The following is an 18,114-nucleotide window of genomic DNA, read 5'->3' as shown; positions in this document are numbered from 1 at the left end:
TGTAATATGAATTTATGCTGTTTGTGTTTTGTAGTGATGTGGCTGTTTGTTTGCCAAATAATTTTGAATAAAGGTTTTAATAAAAAAAAAAAAGAGACAATGAGCTCCATTGTTTTGATCGGACACCGTGTACGTCATTATCACACGTCAGCGCAAACACGCACGGACACACACGCACCTCACATGCACGCGCAATGCTTTTTTCACACCTAGGTGTGAACTGCCGGCGTCGCTGGGATAACTGTACATGTACTCTGATCTGTGAGTGAGTGCAGCACAGCACACAGCAGCAGAGACTGGATACAAGGAGAAGAGCACAAAGGACACACAAACACTGGGAGACATGCTGTTCATTTGATGAGTTTATTAGAGATTTCCATCATGGAGTCATTGTGGGAACGAACTGCAGGGAAAAGAGCAAAGATCCAGAAATCCAATCCAGAGTTTCTCTGTGACAAACACAAACATGTTAAAGACACAAATAGACATTAATAGTCTTTAGTGACTGTTCATCCACATCAGTGTTTGTGTTGAAGACATCAGTGTTGGTCTCAGTGTGGTTAACAGCAGTCAGCAGTCCAATTAGAAAAAGCTCATTTCAAACACTTCATGCAGTTCATCTTCTCACCAGCAGAGGGCCACAAATCACCATCAATGAAGACTTCAATCAGAATCAGAATCAGAAGGTTTTTATTGCCATATGGGTGAACAGGTTCACAGCATTAGGAAATTGCTGCGGTACTTCGTGCTTACAGAAAAAACAAATAAGTATAAAAACTATAAGACAATATACAAGTATACAAATTGCAAATATACAGAGATATTAGAGCTATAACTATAACACAATATTACAAAACTACAAAATATACAGTGCAGAGACTAATTAAAAGATAAAAGAATGTAAACTATAGTCCAGTAATATGTACATCAGTGCAATCAGACAGGTGCATAGACATAGGGTCATCAGCGTTTGTGGAGGGTGGTGGTACCAGTCTTAGGGTTATTGTTCATGAGTCCAACAGCAGAGGGGAAGAAACTGTTCTTATGGCGGGAGGTTCTGGTCCGTATGGACCGTAGCCTCCTGCCTGAGGGGAGAGGGTCAAAAAGTCTGTGCCCAGGGTGAGAGTGGTCGGCTGTGATCCGACCTGCACGCCCCAGTGTCCTGGAGGTGTACAGGTCCTGGAGAGATGGGAGGTTACAGCCAATCACCTTCTCAGCAGAGTGCACAACGCGCTGTAGTCTCTGTTTGTCCCTAGTGGTGGCTCCAGCGTACCACACAGTGATGGAGGAGGTGAGGATGGACTCGATGATGGCAGTATAGAACTGCACCATGGTCCTTGCTGGCAAGTTGAATTTCTTCAACTGCCGCAGGAAGTACATCCTCTGCTGGGCCTTTTTGATGACAGAGGTGATGGTGGGCTCCCACTTGAGGTCCTGGGTGATGGTAGTTCCCAGGAAGCGAAAAGAGTCCACTGTGGTGATGGGGGTGCCAGTCAGGATGATGGAGGGTAGAGGGGCTGTGTGCTTCCTAAAGTCCACTATAATCTCCACTGTCTTCTGGGCGTTCAGTACCAGGTTATTGTGGCTGCACCAGGACACCAGACGTTTGACCTCCATCCTGTAGGCCGACTCGTCCCCGTCTGAGATGAGTCCGATGAGAGTCATGTCGTCTGCAAACTTAATAAGCTTGACAGACTGGTGGTCAGAGGTGCAGCAGTTGGTGTACAGGGAGAAGAGCAGAGGAGAGAGGACACAGCCCTGAGGAGTGCCGGTGCTGATGGTCCGGGAGTCCGAGACATTCTTCCCCAGCCTCACGTGCTGGGAGGAGGAGATGTTAGTGACATCAGAGCTGCACATCAACATCTGATCAATATGGAAGTTCATGTTTCTGTCTGTTCAAAAGCACAAAGCATGCAAATGTGCTCTTATTGTGAAAAGGTGCTCCTGCTGAGAGCTTCCTTCCTGTCCTGCTTCCATCAATGAGTCCAACAGTAAGAGCATGTGGAGAGGTTGGAAAAATGGCATTAAGAAAGAGAAATCAAAGATTTGGATGGATTTGAATGCGCTCAGACTTGTTGAAAATGCAGAGGAGCTGGTTGTGAAGTGAGCTTCAGAGAAACACAACATCCTGATATTCACTGTGAAGCTTTGAGTGGAAAAAGACAGAAAAACAACATGTGGATCCTGGAATAATGGCAGCTTCCATCTTTAAAGGACTGAAGAGGAAGAAGTTTACAAGGAATCATTGAGAACAGTTTCAAACATCAACTGATTGAATCCATGAATGTGAAAACGTGTTTGTGAGTGAAAGAGACAGACATGTACAGACTGAACTATCTGTTCAACAGTCAGAGTGTTTCTCTAACAGGAGGACGCTCTTTACACTCAGCTCAGCACACACACACTGAGGAACCAGGAGACCAGAACCTAAACCCAGGATAAAGAGGTTCAGTGAATGTGGTGTTGAAGGTGTGGAGGTGGATCAGAGTGTCAGAGGAGACTCTGTAGAAGGACAGAGTGCCAGCAGGACAGTCCACATACACTGCTACTCTGTTAGAGCCAGAGGAGGAGGAGGAGGAGAAGGAGATGGAGGAGGAGGAGGAGGAGGAGATGGATGTTCCTCTGTTATTGTGACAGACAGAACGAGGACCATCATCAGAGCAGTCCAGACTCCAGGACTGATCATTCCTTCCAAACCAACAGTCTTCACCGCCTCCTTTCCTTCTGATTCTTCTGTAACTCACTGATATATAAATGTTTCCTCTCCACTCGACCTCCCAGTAACAGTGACCAGTCAGACCATTTCTACACAGCAGCTGATAATAATCAAACCTGTCTGGATGATCTGGATATGACTGAACCTCCTTCACATGTGTCACCTTCCTGTTGTTGTCAGACAGTTGTAGCTGTGTGTTCACTGTGTTTGTGTCGATTGTGAGTTGACAGGAATCTGATGGAGAGAACAAACACAATCCAGCTGCAGTTATTGATCCATCATCTGTTCATTGATTGACACTTTGATGATGACTCCTGACATCAGAGATGTGAATGAGTGATGTGACAGTTTGAAGATGGTTGAATGTGTGCTGCTTTGTTTTCATCAATCACATTAAAAACACACTTACACTTCCTCAGACCTGGGATCAGCCATCGCACTCCAGCAGGCTCCGCCCTGAAAGGAGGAGGGGGGTCAGAGGTTATTTCCTGTCTTCCTCTGAGCGTCTGCGTCTCTGTTTTCTACATGTTTTTGTTCTGGCTCGGCCGCACGGCTAATTTCCCTTTAGGGCCGATGAAAGTGAAGCTGCGAGCACCACGAGGGATGACCGCATCATTGAACTGTTCTCAGATCAGCATCAAAACCCTGCAGCTGCAGGTCTGACCCGGCTACAGGCAGAGGCAGTGATGGCCAGTGGGAGCCTGTTTGAACACTTTGGAGTTCATTCTTTGAAGCTTTCAGTCTGGATGTTGTTGATGAGAAAGAAAGCATTCAAATGCAGCACTGGGCTCATCAACCTTCTTCTCCATCATTAAGTAGAGGAAAAGAAGTGACAGAGTCACAGCTGTGCTTCAGAGGCACACACACACTTGAAGATGTCTGACCTTTGAATATGACAAGTATAGGAAAATGATCCACGGATCAAGGAGATCAGATCCTGTGGATTAGTCTGCAGCACCATCAGATTGTTTTCCTGTTTTTGTCTCAAAGTGTCCTTTATACAGTCAGAAAGGCACAAAAGTCAAGAGGATTTAACCCAACAGCTGAAATGATGTTAGAACAGAGGATGTCCACGTGTTGGGCTCTTTGTCTTTCAGCAGTGCTTCACAGGATCTTCCAGTTACACATTGTTTTCACACTGGAACAACATTTGAATCTTCATTTGAACATCAATTCAAAATGACTCATTGAAGGGAATTTGCAGCTTTTGTCTTCCAGCTGAGAACTTAGAAGATCTGCAAACTGCACAAGGTTGTTAAAAGACTTGAAGCTGGAAATGAGCTCAAAATGGAAAACTGGCTCTGAAATCTGAGACTACATCACGCAGAATAATCACACCAAGAAGAACAACTTCCTCTGTGGAGCTCAGGGGCGGAGCTCAGGGGCGGACATGAAGAAGAGAGAGCAAAAACTTTTAGGCTCCGCCCCCAATGTTTCAGAGCCTAGCAGCGGCCCTGGTCAGAAGCTTCCAGAAACAGGTAAGGGTACCAGAGCGGGCCTATCCAGGCTGTGGGTCAGGACCCCTCCCACCGTTCCTTCACAGTCCCAAGTGTGTAATCCTTCATCCAAGAACAAGCGACAGCAGCAACAGCATCCAGGAAGAATTCCAAAAGCCCACCAATCCTGACACGGACACACCGTCCAATCAGCTCGTCTCTCAGCGTCTGCACCTGTGCTTTGCTCCCACCTGTCTCTGGTTTGCAGGTAGCTCCCAGTGGATATCCTGTCCTCTTTTCCTGCCTGCTTTGGATTTCTCTTTGATGGACTTTGTGTTTCCTCATTTTGGACTTTTGCATTTGGCCCAATAAACGCTCCTTTTTCTCACTTCCTTCCTGCCTCTGGATCTGCACCTGGCTCCTCTCTAAATGCACTGATTTATTGCATTGTTGTCACTTCCATTATTTTATAGTGTGTGTTGGCTTTTCAAAGCACACTGTGACCTTTGTCTCTGAAAGAAATGCAGAAATGCATTTGTGCAGGGCTGCTGCCTTTAAATGAAAACATCTCCCTGTAGCTGTCAGCTTCTACCACAGCTCTGATTAGAAAACTTTGATCAGTTTGTTCTTCTTTGGATCAAGCTAGGCTAACAGTTTCCTGCTTCCAGTGTTTGTAGGAAGCTAGCATCAATATGTCCTCGGCCTCTCTGTGCACACATTCATCTGATCTGAATCAGGCTCAGAGGGAAAAATTAGTTTTCCCAAAATCCTGCACTGTTAAATATCCTGAGATATCTACAACTTGTTCCTGGAGACGTTCTCCTTGGAGACCCCCTACATTAATATCCCTTATTGTTCACTTCCAAGAGTGTTTTTGTTGTGAGCAAAGGAAAAATGTTCCTGCATGTGTGATTGTTGATGTCACATGTGCATGAAACAAACAGGAAGTGAGTGAAGGACACAGGAAATGCTTCCAGCTCTTCCTCCTCTATCAGACATCCTCTCCATACCTGAGAGTGTCCAGTCTCCAGCGTGGATCCTTCAGTGCGGCCGACAGCAGCTTCATTCCTGAGTCTCCTGGATGATTGTAGCTCAGGTCCAGCTCTCTCAGATGGGAGGGGTTGGAGCTCAGAGCTGAGGCCAGAGAAGTACAGCCTTCCTCTGTGATCAGACAGCCTGACAGACTGCAGACACACAAAACAACAATCCATCTGTGAGCAATCATTTCCTGTTTGTCACATACAATAACATCTATCCATTTCCATCCATTCAATTTAATGCAGCTTTATTTATAAGTGACAATTGCCAACAGACAACAGCATCATCTCAGGTTGTGTAACAGTGTAAGGTAACAGCCTCCAATCTTAGAGAGAAAGCCCCAACCATCAGACAATCCACTGTGAGCAGCACTTGGTGATGGTGGGAAGGAAGAACTCCCTCTGACAGAAAGATGCTTCCAATGAAAACAGGCTCCAGGAGGAGCTCGGACCATGACTGGTTTCAGTGTGAGGGCAAAGAGAAGAGAGCAGAGATGAGCTCAGAGAGACAAGAACCAAACACAAACTAAGGAGAGAGAAGAGCAAAGTTAAGGAGCTGCAGTAGTGGCAGATCAAAGCATCAGGAGGGAAAAGAGGGGAGTGCAGAAGAAATGCATCATGGGAAGTCCAGCAGCAGCCTGAGCCTATAGCAGCAGAACTAAGGGAGGCTTCAGGGTCACCTGATCCAGCTCCAACTAGAAGCTTGATCCAAAAGGAAAGTTTGAAGCTGATCTTAAAGCAGAGAGGGGGTCTGTCTCCTGGACTCAAACTGGGAGCTGCTTCCACAGCAAGTTCAACATTTGGAAAAAGCTTTGAAAAAGTGTTTGTGCTGCACAACAACATCTGGCCTTGGTATCCTGTCATGTCCTGGAGTGTTGAGGAGGAGAGAAGCCAAATCCAGATGCAGAAGCAGACTGACTGAACCTTTGATTAGTTTGATGGAAACAAAGTGCAGAAGAAAAAGCCATGAAAAACTAGAAGTAGGATCCAGAGAGGCAGGCAGCACCTGAGGAGGACAAACTGAGCCTGAGACAAAGTGGACATCCTAAAAGTGTCTCCTATCTCCTTTTCCTAAGCTGGGAGGTGGCAGGAGAATTAATAAGGACTCAGGAAAAGAGAAGAGCGCTGAGAATCTGAACCGCTTCACACTCGTCTCTCCTTAACAACGTGATGCTGGATGTGTTGGAACTACTATGTGCAGAAGATGGACTACAAAACCCACATCTTCCTTCAGCACAGTGTGTTCTTCCCCTGCTGTTTGATGCAGCTCATTTAAAGGAGAGCAGCCTGTGAAAAGCTTCATTCCACCGTCAGAATTACAGTGGTGTGCGGATCGATCTAAATATCGATCATATCAGATCAATGCTAGCGCGATAAGATCGATGCTTCAGTTTGTTTGTCTCCTGGAAGTTCAGAGCGTTTCTCCCCTTCATCAGAAAGCAGGCATGTCTGTGCAAACACTGGCCTTCTTTGCTCCGCCCCCTCCTCCCTGCTCTGCTCTGATTAGCTGTCTGCAGTCACGTGACTCAGCGGCACTGACCCCAGCACAGAGGTCAGAGGTCACAGTCAGAGAGCCAAAGAATATCCAGGTAGCTCATACAGAGGTCAAAGTGATGTTTCAGTCATCATCATGTGGCTTCTTCAGCATTAGTTCATGTTAAAGTGGAACTGCTCATCTCAGCTGTTACTGCAGCTCTCATTTCCTACAGACTACATTCAGACAGGCTTCAGTCCACTAAACTCTGTTACATTATTCCATTCAGACTGACCCTTTGTGCTGACTCATCACATTGTTACTACACTAAGTCTATGATTGTTACAGTGAATCAGGTTATGTTCACAGTTTCAGTTTATAATCAGCTGGAAGCTCCACGATTTCACACATTCATTTTGAAGCAGGTCTAAAGTGCAGTACAGACTCTCTGCTGGGAACACGTTTATATGTGCAGCTTGTTAATCTGGACCTACTAAAACCCTGAATGAAGCACAAACTGTGTGTGGCCTCATCACAGGAATGTGTGTGTATTCATTTGGTGATTCAGCAAATGTAGAAAATGTTGTTCTCCTTGATTCTGATCTGCTGTGAGTCTCTTTGATGGAAACACAAAGACACACCAAGAACAGCTGTTAATCACATTCATCTCACTTTGATCTGTGACAAACTGCAGCCATTCCTACGTCTCCTTTATCAGGCTGTGGGACAGCAAATGTTTCAATGCTGCCCTTTAAAGTTTCACAGCTCTGATGTTCAGCAGCAGTCAGAGTGCACTCACTAATACAATAATTAAGAGCAATAAAAATGCTGATGTTAGCCTCTGTGCACTGAATCAGCACATTAATGATTTGCTCTGCATTAATCTGGGTCCTTTTTCACAGCAGTGTTCCACTTTACTGGGATATTTTTATCTCATTTATGTGATAATGTCTCAGGAGCAGGCGGCACTCATAGGGATCATTGTCTGTGGAAGAAGAGTCATGTGACCTGTGAAACGCCTCTGTTAGATTGGTTAGATGCTGCCAGCCCCGCCCCTTTCATGTGACCCTGCAGCAGAAACCCTGGGTTAACTTAACCTGATAACCATGGTTTATCCTGATCACCAGTGTTAGGCTCAGTGAACCCAGATCCCCCAAAGAGACCCTGGGTATGCTGAGCTGGCTTCATAGTGCAGGGCCCTGGTCTCCAAAAAAGTCCAGTTTCAGAGTCCATAAAAAGCTCAAAGATGTGTTTTATTGTGTTAACTCATTATTGTGGAGAGGAAACATTACAGTGAGTCAGTGCTCATTAAAATGTGTTTGTCAAAGTGATGAGTATCAGGAGAATTCAAACTGCTCTTATTATGGCCTCCATGCAGAGATTTCTGGGCCACTTCTCTCAGTGAGGAACCTTCCTCAGCAAAATGGATCATTGGGAAGCACTCACAGACTGAGAGGAAGGACAGGGATATTTATACACCTGAGGTAATCAGGAAACTGAACACAGCAGGTAACGAGACACAGCTGAAAATAATTAGACAACTACAGGAGAGGAAGTCAAACTAAACCTAAGACACCAGAGACGATGCCTACCAAAGTAAAAGAGGAAGCATGACTGAAACACAGAAACCTGAGTGACCTTAGCAAAGAGAGGAAGAGGAGCAGTGAGGGAACTAAATAAACCTCACAAATACAAACAGGAAGTAAAACTAACAAGAACTGAAGGCTCAGAATGACTGAAAATCAAAGCTATGAGCAAAGATAAACTAAGAAACCCCAAAGCAACCAAACAGTAGCTCAGTATTGAATGGCCAGTATATTACAGTGAATAGCATTTAAGCATTCAATGCAGCTGCAGTTCTACAACACCCAGTCACATGTTTGGTAAAGATCCAGATAATCGAATCATTCTCACTGTGTGAGGGATGTTCAGAGTTCAGCTGTTGTTAAACTCAAAAATCTATCAGCAGGTTCTGCCATGAAATGGAAACCTTTTCATTTCCATGATCTGCTCCACTTTGTTTATTGTGTTGATTGTTTTCATCAATGATCAGCTGGTCCATCATTATGAAGCCTATCTCAGTGACACTGAGTGTAGACGTAGACAGAGAGCTCTACCAGGGAGACAACCACTCACAGCCACATTCACACCTATGGACCATTTATATTAGGTTACAGTCAGAGAACCAACACAGGAACAGGGAGAACACACGAACCAGCTGTGAGACACTAATGTACCTGAAGAAAAAAAATAGATTGGATTCCTCCATCAACTGAAGCAGGTTTCATTCTGATGACTGTAGTGATGGGGAATGGCTGTGGATAATAACTACTGGACAGACAGTGGAACACTTTATCTGTCTTTTAAAATATGTGTAAAATTCCTTCATTGTGTTACGGCTGTGTGCCCTGTTGCGTTGGTGTGCGTGGGATCGCTGTCTCTCTCTCCAGCCTAGGCCAAACTCAAGGTGTGTCCACTTCCGATTAGGGACACCTGGTATAAAGAGGTGGATGCGAGACGCGGAAGGGGAGGGGAAAAAGCGTGGCGAGGGCCAGGTGCCGCGGACAAGTGCCCGTATGAGGGTTGTGTTACTCCCGGTGGGAGGGTGGCATATCTGTTGGCCGACAACAAACGTGGTCCGGGGATCCGGAGAAATGGGTTTTCTTTGAGGTGTGTGTGTGTGTGTGTGTGTGTGTGTGTGTGGGGGGGGGGGGGGGGGGGGGGGTTTAGTGCCATTTCCTGCTTTTAGCCCCATAACGGGACAGATAGCATCTCCATTTTGGATTTTAGCAGTGTGGAGTTTTCCTCTTTTTAATCGTATGTTACTTACCCCGAATTTCCTAGACTTTTTCGGGGGGGAACGTAACAATTGCAATGAAAAGCAAACAGTTAACCAATATCACCAATAACCTCTTAAACTGATCATCTACATTAAGACATTTCTATCATAAGTTTCCTGAAATCTTATTAGATACCCAGTCATTCAGTCATCTTCATTAATGTCCTACAGATGCCTAAACAAGTCATTTGGACATTTTCATCCTGCCAGTATGAAAAGAAATTGGTTATGTTATTGAAGTAAAACAGACCTAAATATCTAAACTAACCAGTGAAAAAATGACATTTTCCTTTAAAAAAAATGTGACTATAAGTCTTTAGACAGTAATTCAGACTAATAATCCATCAGGAGATAAATAAAAGGTCATTTAACAGTTCCATGAAGATTAGCTATTTGTACAATAATAAAAATCAGATTTTAAATAATCATCAGGGTAAAAGTCTGAATGCTGACCTGAGAGTTTCCAGTTTGCAGTGTGGGCTCTGCAGTCCAGCAGACAGAAGCTTCAGTCCAGAATCCTGCAGGTTGTTGTTATTCAGGTCCAGCTCTCTCAGACTAGAGGACTGGGAGCTGAGAACTGAGGACAGAGCTTCACAGCTTCTCTCTGAGAGGTTACAGCTGCTCAGTCTGAAAAATAATGTTTGTGATCAGCTGAAAATCAGTTTATATGTTGGACCTCAACAAAAACCACAACAAAAAAGTGTGTCCCCTCTACAATTCATGAGAAACAACTGTTAAGACTGGAAAAATAAAGCACTTTAAATTTGCTCAGTAGAAACACAATTATACCAACATGTTTAAATGGAAACCAGTGAAGAGCTGATAGATTTAATGACATTATTTCAGTCCCTGCTGGCACAGGCCTGTTTGAATATCTTTGATTATTGTTGCTTAATGCAGTTCACAGTAATCTTTATGTATCACATTACTGGACCCTGGTGTAGCCTCTCATTCTATCCTCTAACTAAAACAAGCTGCTTTAGCTCCTCCCCCTTTAAGGTCACCCTCCCTAAAAGTCTACTTTCTTCTGATTGGCTAGTTTCATGAAGCCTGCTGAAGAGCAGCAGTCATTGTGAGCTCCACATCCACCTGCTGATTTAGGAATCCTGAAAAACTGTAAACCTACCAAAAACCTGATTTCTGTCTCATGACCGGGAATCAGATCTTCTCAGATCCATCTGTACATTTTAGAGCCTGATTCTGGAATATGACAGTGGAAACAGGAACATCCACAGCAACAAAGATTACAGCAGGACGTCTCTGTTTGGGAAGTATTCCCCTCATTACCTGCTTAATGTGAGGAACACTGGATTTAAACACTAGCTGTAGAAAACAGTGTTCCTGTTAAAGGTGTCTGTGAAGGAGATGAGCTGAAATGCTGACTCAGGAAATCCCAAAGATAAAGCTGGGAGTCAAATGTAATTCTGTGGGAACTCTGGTTATGGCAGCCTTACAGTAAGACATGCTTTCTGACAACTAACAGGAACCTTAGTGGAGCCAGTTTGTCCTCCATGCTGGATGCAATTAGAGCAGCCATAGCAGAGATTACAGAGGAAATAAGGGACTGCACTGAAGGTGGGACACAAGCCAGAGCTTGGATTAGCAACATCAGAAGAAGATGTAGTTACAGTCTGCTGTGAACAACCTGAGGCCAGTAAAGCTGCCAGAGGGCCTGACAAACCGAAGGTCATCTATACTGAGTGGGTGGACAAGGACATTTTTATGAACCAGTGACTGAGATTTGACAACATGAAGGTACAAGAAACATAAGGAATAAGATTGAGCTCAGCAGCAGCTGCAGAGCCTGGGTATATGATACAGAGTTACTGAGAACTGAAGAGAGAACAGTACAGAAAGAACATTGATTGGATCCTTTGGGATGAACAGAACATGCCACAGATTTTTCTTATTATGGGTTTTTGTTTTTGAGAGATTAATGATGGGAGTTAATGACCTATGGGTCTGGATGGTACTTTGATAAGAGTTAGACACACAAATGTCTCAGAAACACTTTCTGCTGCTTTGGGACATTAAAAGTATCATAAGCTTGATTATAGCTGATGATCATTGAATTCATATTCTTAAGTTTTTAAAAGAACAGCACCCATCACACTGTTTATGATAGAAATAAAGGGATGATGACATATTTACTCACAGAGCTTTGTTGGAAGCTTTGACCACTGGCAGCAGCCTCAGCAGAGCCTCCTCTGAAGCAGAGTATTTCTGCAGGTCAAACACATCCAGATCTTCTTCTGATGACAGTAAGATGAAGACCAGAGCTGACCACTGAGCAGGAGACAGTTCATCTGTGGAGAGACGTCCTGATCTCAGGGACTGTTGGATTTTCTCCACTAGAGAACCATCATTCAGTTCATTCAGACAGATTCTGCAGACAGATTCTCATTGAGCTTCCACTTGATGTACTGGACTGTTTCCTGATTGGTCTGTGAGCTACTTCCTGTCTGTGTCAGCAGGCCTCGTAGGAGACTCTGATTTGTCTGCAGTGAAAGACCCAGGAGGAAGCGGAGGAACAAGTCTAGGTGTCCATTTGGACTCTGTAAGGCCTTGTTCACAGCACTCTGATGGAGAGCTTGTAGCTTTGGTTTATTAAATAATTGAGACTTCTTGGAGGTTGTTTGTTCTTCCAGCAGATTGACTCCAGACTTGATGAAGGTCAGATGGACATGAAGAGCAGCCAGAAACTCCTGAACACTCAGATGGATGAAGCAGAACACCTTGTCCTGGTACAGCCCTCTCTCCTCTTTAAAGTTCTGTGTGAACACTCCTGAGTACACTGAGGCTGCTCTGATATCGATGCCACACTCTGTCAGGTCTGATTCATAGAAGATCAGGTTTCCTTTCTGCAGCTGATCCAAAGCCAGTTTTCCCAGAGACTCAATCATCTTCCTGCTCTCTGGACTCCAGTGTGGATCTGTCTCAGCTCCTCCATCATACTTGACCTTCTTCACTTTGGCCTGAACCACCAGGAAGTGGATGTACATCTCAGTCAGGATCTTGGGCAGCTCTCCTCCCTCTCTGGTCTTCAGCACATCCTCCAGAACTGTAGCAGTGATCCAGCAGAAGACTGGGATGTGGCAATGATGTGGAGGCTTCGTGATGTCTTGATGTGGGAGATGATCCTGCTGGCCTGTTCCTCATCTCTGAATCTCTTCCTGAAGTACTCCTCCTTCTGAGGGTCAGTGAACCCTCTGACCTCTGTTACCCTGCTAACACACCATGGAGGGATCTGATTGGCTGCTGCAGGTCGTGTGGTTATCCAGAGGCGAGCAGAGGGAAGCAGGTTCCCCCTGATGAGGTTTGTCAGCAGCACATCCACTGAGGTGGACTTTCTAGGGTCAGTCAGGATTGTAGTTTTGTGGAAGTCCAGAGGAAGTCGACACTCATCCAGACCATCAAAGATGTACACAACCTGGAAGTGTTCAAAGCTGCAGATTCCTGCTTCTTTGGTTTCAGTGAAGAAGTGATGAACAAGTTCCACCAAGCTGAACTTTTCCTCTTTCAGCACATTCAGCTCTCTGAAAGTCAATGGAAACATCAACTGGATGTCCTGGTTGGCTTTGTCTTCAGCCCAGTCGAGGGTGTATTTCTGTGTTAGGACTGTTTTCCCAATGCCAGCCACTCCCTTTGTCAGCACTGTTCTGATTGGTTCATCTCTTCCAGGTGAGCCTTTAAAGATGTCTTCTTGTCTGATTGTTGTTTGTGCTCTGTCTGGTTTCCTGGATGCTGTTTCAATCTGTCTGACCTCATGTTCCTCATTGACCTCTGCAGCCCCTCCCTCTGTGATGTAGAGCTCTGTGTAGATCTGATTCAGGAGGGTTGGGTTTCCTGCTTTAGCGATGCCCTCAAACACACACTGGAACTTCTTCTTCAGAGCAGATTTAAGTTCACGTCCACAAACTGCAGCACGACGTTCTGAATGAATAAAGAACATCGGTTAATGTTTTACCAAATAGATGTGACTTTTTCATCTCCATAAAGAATGCCTGTTTGAATCCATGCTGTTTAATCTCTTTAAACTTCAGTAAATGTCTCATTCATCCAGCAGCTTCAATCTTTAGAGAAATCCTCTTACTGCTCTGCAGACGCTCAGCCAGCTCCTCCTGCTTCATTCTCCTCAGGAAGTCCACTGTGATCTTCACTAATGCCTCTCTGCTGCTCCTCCTCTGCTCTTCATCCTCCCTCTCTAAGCATTCTGGGTAATCTGGACTCAGGATCTTCTGGATCTTCTTCAGCTCGTCCTTCACAAAAGTGATGATGTTGTCCTCCAGCAGCTGGAACAGAAAACTTTATGAATGAGCCAATCAGACTGAAATCATGGAGCCAAACATCAGATCCATGTTGGACACACTGACAGTCCACTGGTCTCCAAAGAGCAGCATGGAGATGACTGTGAGCAGAATAGATGGAACAGTAGTTGTTGTACATGTACAGACCATAAATATGGAGTCCAGCTGTGTTTGATGCTGCTGGGCAGACTGACCACTGGGACCCTCTGAGCTCTGCTGGTCCACTCTGTGGAGGAACCATCAAGAATGAGTTCAAGCACAGGGTAAAGATGCAGTCAGTGATATTTGGACAGAAACAGTGACTCAGTGACTCCCTGTAGCTGTAAATGTTCTTCATCCAGCTGATCCCACTGAGAACCAACAGCTCAGCTTAGTGTGCTGCTTTGAGTCTCAGAGCTCTGCTGAGCATCAACAACTTCTGAGCCAAAAGCTTCAAAATCTCATGTTGGAAACCTGATGTTTTACAGACAGAACCTCGAGCACTTGATGGAATACCTTTGACATAAAGCTGAATTCCAATCAGGATCATTGGGAGCAAAAGCCCAGTTATGAATGAGGAAAAGCCCAAATGAAGTGCTAACAGGTCCTCTTTAGCATCAACAGCTGGAAATCATTTAGCTCAGGAAGACTCAGCCCTCTGAGATGTGATTAGTTCCTCCCTCAGCTCAACATCCTCAGATCAATGAGATGATTTTAGCTCCCAAACTTCATCATCTGCCCTTCAGGACTCGACTACAGAGCTGCTAACTAGCTCTGATTCAGCTGTTTCCTGATAGTAAACCATGCATGTATGTGAGAGCTTCAAGTCTCAGCTGTTTGTCATGACAGAGGCAGCTACACTACAGAGGCTGAATCCATATGATTACCTGGTTCAGACCCCACAGAGCTGTCTGATGCTCTGGGTGTAGGAACACCTTTTTACCATCAAGGTCACTGCCAGGATCAGACTTCTCCCCTCCTGTGACCAAACCAACCAATCAGGAGGTTTCACATCCCTGTATTAAAGCATTACCACTCACAAAGGTTTCATTGGATAAGAGCAACACAAAATGTGACCTGGATCAGACTGTGAGCTGCTACAAAGCCACTGAGGGTCAATAGTTTAAACTGTGAGTCAGGACTCTCAGAGGAGCGTGGCATCTCCTCTTCATCAGCAGTAGGAGTTGGTACTGTACACAATCAGGTCCACAGGTCAGGCTTCCTGCTTTTTACCTAAACTGGGTCAGACAGCTACAACGTGGCTTCTTCCAATAACAACAATTCATTTGGTTTTCCAGCTCTTCCAGAAGGATCAGCTCCTGGAGCTGCTCTTTAGTCTCCACTTTCTGGGAACTACAGCTGCACCATTATGGCCAAAATGATAACCACCATTATTTTGTTCAGTACTGAGATCAGGATTATTTGCTATAATATACATGATCGGACCAAAACCTAACACACAATTGATTCCACAGGGCGCTGCTTTCACTTTTATAGATGTAGTGATTCAAAAGAGAAGCACTGCGGCAATTAAAGCCTGGATTCTACTGGTGCGACCCCTAAATACAATGATGCAGGAATAAGTCCAGAATAAACGGGACAAGAGGTCGGTCTCAGAAAAATAAACAAGGCTTTATTGTTTAAAATAATTTATAATAAAAATAAAGTCTGGCACTGACTCTAGCAACTTCTAAGTACTTACAGTGGTGAACCAAACCAGGCAAGTAGCAAGTACCTGAGAGCAATGACTCAATCTCACCAACAGGAGGCGTAACAAAGGATCCCTAAAAACCAATCTGCTATGAACACAACCCCACAAGGACACTGCACGCACTAAGTGTCCTGCTAAAACTAACTGGCACACTGCAACCACTTTTATACACAACAAGTTAGTGTGCACACACCTTTAAAAGATCAGCTTCTTAATAGTTAGCAGCCTTCACTCAGGGACTGCACATTGCCCGATAGTACTGCACTACAACCATATACATAACATAGATGATAAAATACCAGGCTAAAAGCAGCTAAAACCCAACTAGAGAGGAGCAGCAATAAAAATGGGAGGAGGGAAGAAAACAAAATCAAAAATAACAAAATGAAAGAAAAGGGGACAGTAAAAAATTTTACTCAGTTCAAAAGCTGGAATTATTCTGTTCATACCTTCATTGTTATGGTGGACAGCATATTCCCATGGTATACGAGTGACACCCAAATCCTCCACCTCTCTTATTTTTCACACTCCTAAGAGTAAAAAAGGCATGAGCAATACTCCTGCTATCAACTAGTGATGAGCGTGTGAAACTGAAGCTTTAATACGTGCTTCGAACCCTGGGCTTACATCTCCAGAGAACCTCTGCTTCGAAGCTTCAGAGCGAAAAAAATCACGTGACACATGACGTCCGAAGCAGCAACTGCTTCATTCATGGAATGAATCACATGACTGGTTCAGGTGATTCGCTGGTTACCAGTGAAGGAGCGAGACAGTCAGCAGGTTCATACTCGCACAGTTTTAGCTTGTTATGACCAACAGTTACTGCTGAGTTATGAATTAAAGACAGTCTTTGCTGGCTCGTCCTTTCAACCGATGACGGACGCTGTCGTATCAAGATTAACACTAAAGCAGTAGTTACACAAGCACAGCCAGTTAATGCCATGTTTTCCCAGCACTCTGCTCAATAACACAACACACACATTCATCCATCTTTATTTGTAATAGAACCTGATATCATGATAATTGGTCATAACCTGTGTGCCTCAAACAATGCAAAGATGCTTCAGATCATTGAGGTGTGTGAGCGTGTGCGTGCAGGTGTGTAATTGAAAGCATTGCACTTTTCCAGGAGAGGGCGCTATAATTGAAGCTTCCAGTAATGAACCTATTTTCAAAACAATTGGTCCAAGTGGTTCACAAAAGCTTCATTTCCTCATCACTACTATCAACCAGAGCAGTTTAAGTTTTTAGCTGCCATACTGCTCACCACAGTGTTGCAGCATCCTGCAGCTACTCATCTGTCAGCACTTCAGCACAGAGAAGAAAGGTCAGCAGCCACTACTACTTCCCCTTTTATACTCTCCCTGCTCTCCCCTGGGTCCTAAAACCTTCCCTGTTACATAGATACAGTCACTAATTACAGCAGCTGGTCCATGACAGGACCCTGGGGGATCCTCGCCTGGTCCATGACTATAATCAGGACCCCCTTCAATGACGTCCTTAATGCAGCCACAGGTGGTAACACCCTCAAGGAGTGTGCAGGAATACCAGGCATAATGTCTTGTGTTTGCACCAGGGGGCGCTGCCACAGTGGAAGCTCATTTATTTCCTGCCTGCCTTCATGCCTTTAAATTTGCCCTGACCTTCAATAATGATCATGAATCAGTGGTTAGCACTGTCACCTCCAAAGAACAATGATTTCCAGAGAGGAGAACATATCTTTGGTCTGGAGGGTTTTTCCTGCAGCCTTTGTTTCTCTCTGTGTTTAGTGGACACACGTCTTCCACAGAAGATTGATGGTCACTTTTAGAGACACCATGAAAATGCTGCCTGTACTTTTCTGCCACAAACTCATAAAGTGGTGAGACAGCAGCTTCAACAACACTGTGAGAGTCTGAGCTCTGCTCTAAGCTCAGTGATCAATGAGCCTCCAGAGCTTTACCATCTAGAGCTCAGAGTAAGAGTGAGGTGCAGCTCTTTGGATCCTCCAGCTCTGTCCTTTCACTCTGCTGCAGCTCTCTCTCCTCCTTCAGTGGCTGAGTCACCTGATCCACAGAGCCAATCAGACTCTTCAGCCAGTATCTCCTGTTCAACCAGAGCATTCATGATTTGAACTCTCAGTTCTTCTTTCCTCCAATGAGCCTGAACACCAGCACCATACTGGTGTCAGCATCTGTCACAGACCTGTCCAAATCACACACCATGACCACAACTCAAAGAAAGACTCACCTTATTCAGTCACAGTCGCACACAGACACACTAGCCTACCAAACAAGGCAATGCAGTGTGCTAACAAGAGATGCTACCAAGCTACAAGAAGATGAGAACCTGCAGGAAACTGAATGATGTGAAGCTGCAGCTGTAGCAGGAGTAGGCCTCAACACAACTACAGCTAACAACACCAACCAGGACTCACAACTGCACACAAACCAGAACACAATCAGTACAACTTAACCCTTCAAGAAGCACACAACATGCAGGCTGCACAGTTACAGATTCACACAGACAGCAGTGAGCATGAGCTACATTAGCTGTTGGCTAGCCTCACTCAGAGGTCATCATGTCCTCCCACATGTTCCCTCTGACAGATGATTGACATGTCTGCCCTCCTCCTC

The 18,114-nt window shown here is 44.8% G+C and overlaps 1 pseudogene; it reads right to left on the bottom strand.

Annotated features, from left to right (window-relative positions):
• Positions 1–11,653: 11,653 nt before the first annotated feature.
• On the bottom strand, positions 11,654–13,800 carry LOC115776955 (protein NLRC3-like; annotated as a pseudogene).
• Positions 13,801–18,114: the final 4,314 nt, after the last annotated feature.

The sequence above is a fragment of the Archocentrus centrarchus genome, unplaced genomic scaffold (genome assembly GCF_007364275.1).
Source record: "Archocentrus centrarchus isolate MPI-CPG fArcCen1 unplaced genomic scaffold, fArcCen1 scaffold_41_ctg1, whole genome shotgun sequence".
Taxonomy (NCBI): Eukaryota; Metazoa; Chordata; class Actinopteri; order Cichliformes; family Cichlidae; genus Archocentrus; species Archocentrus centrarchus.
This window is presented reverse-complemented; position numbering and strand designations above follow the sequence as displayed.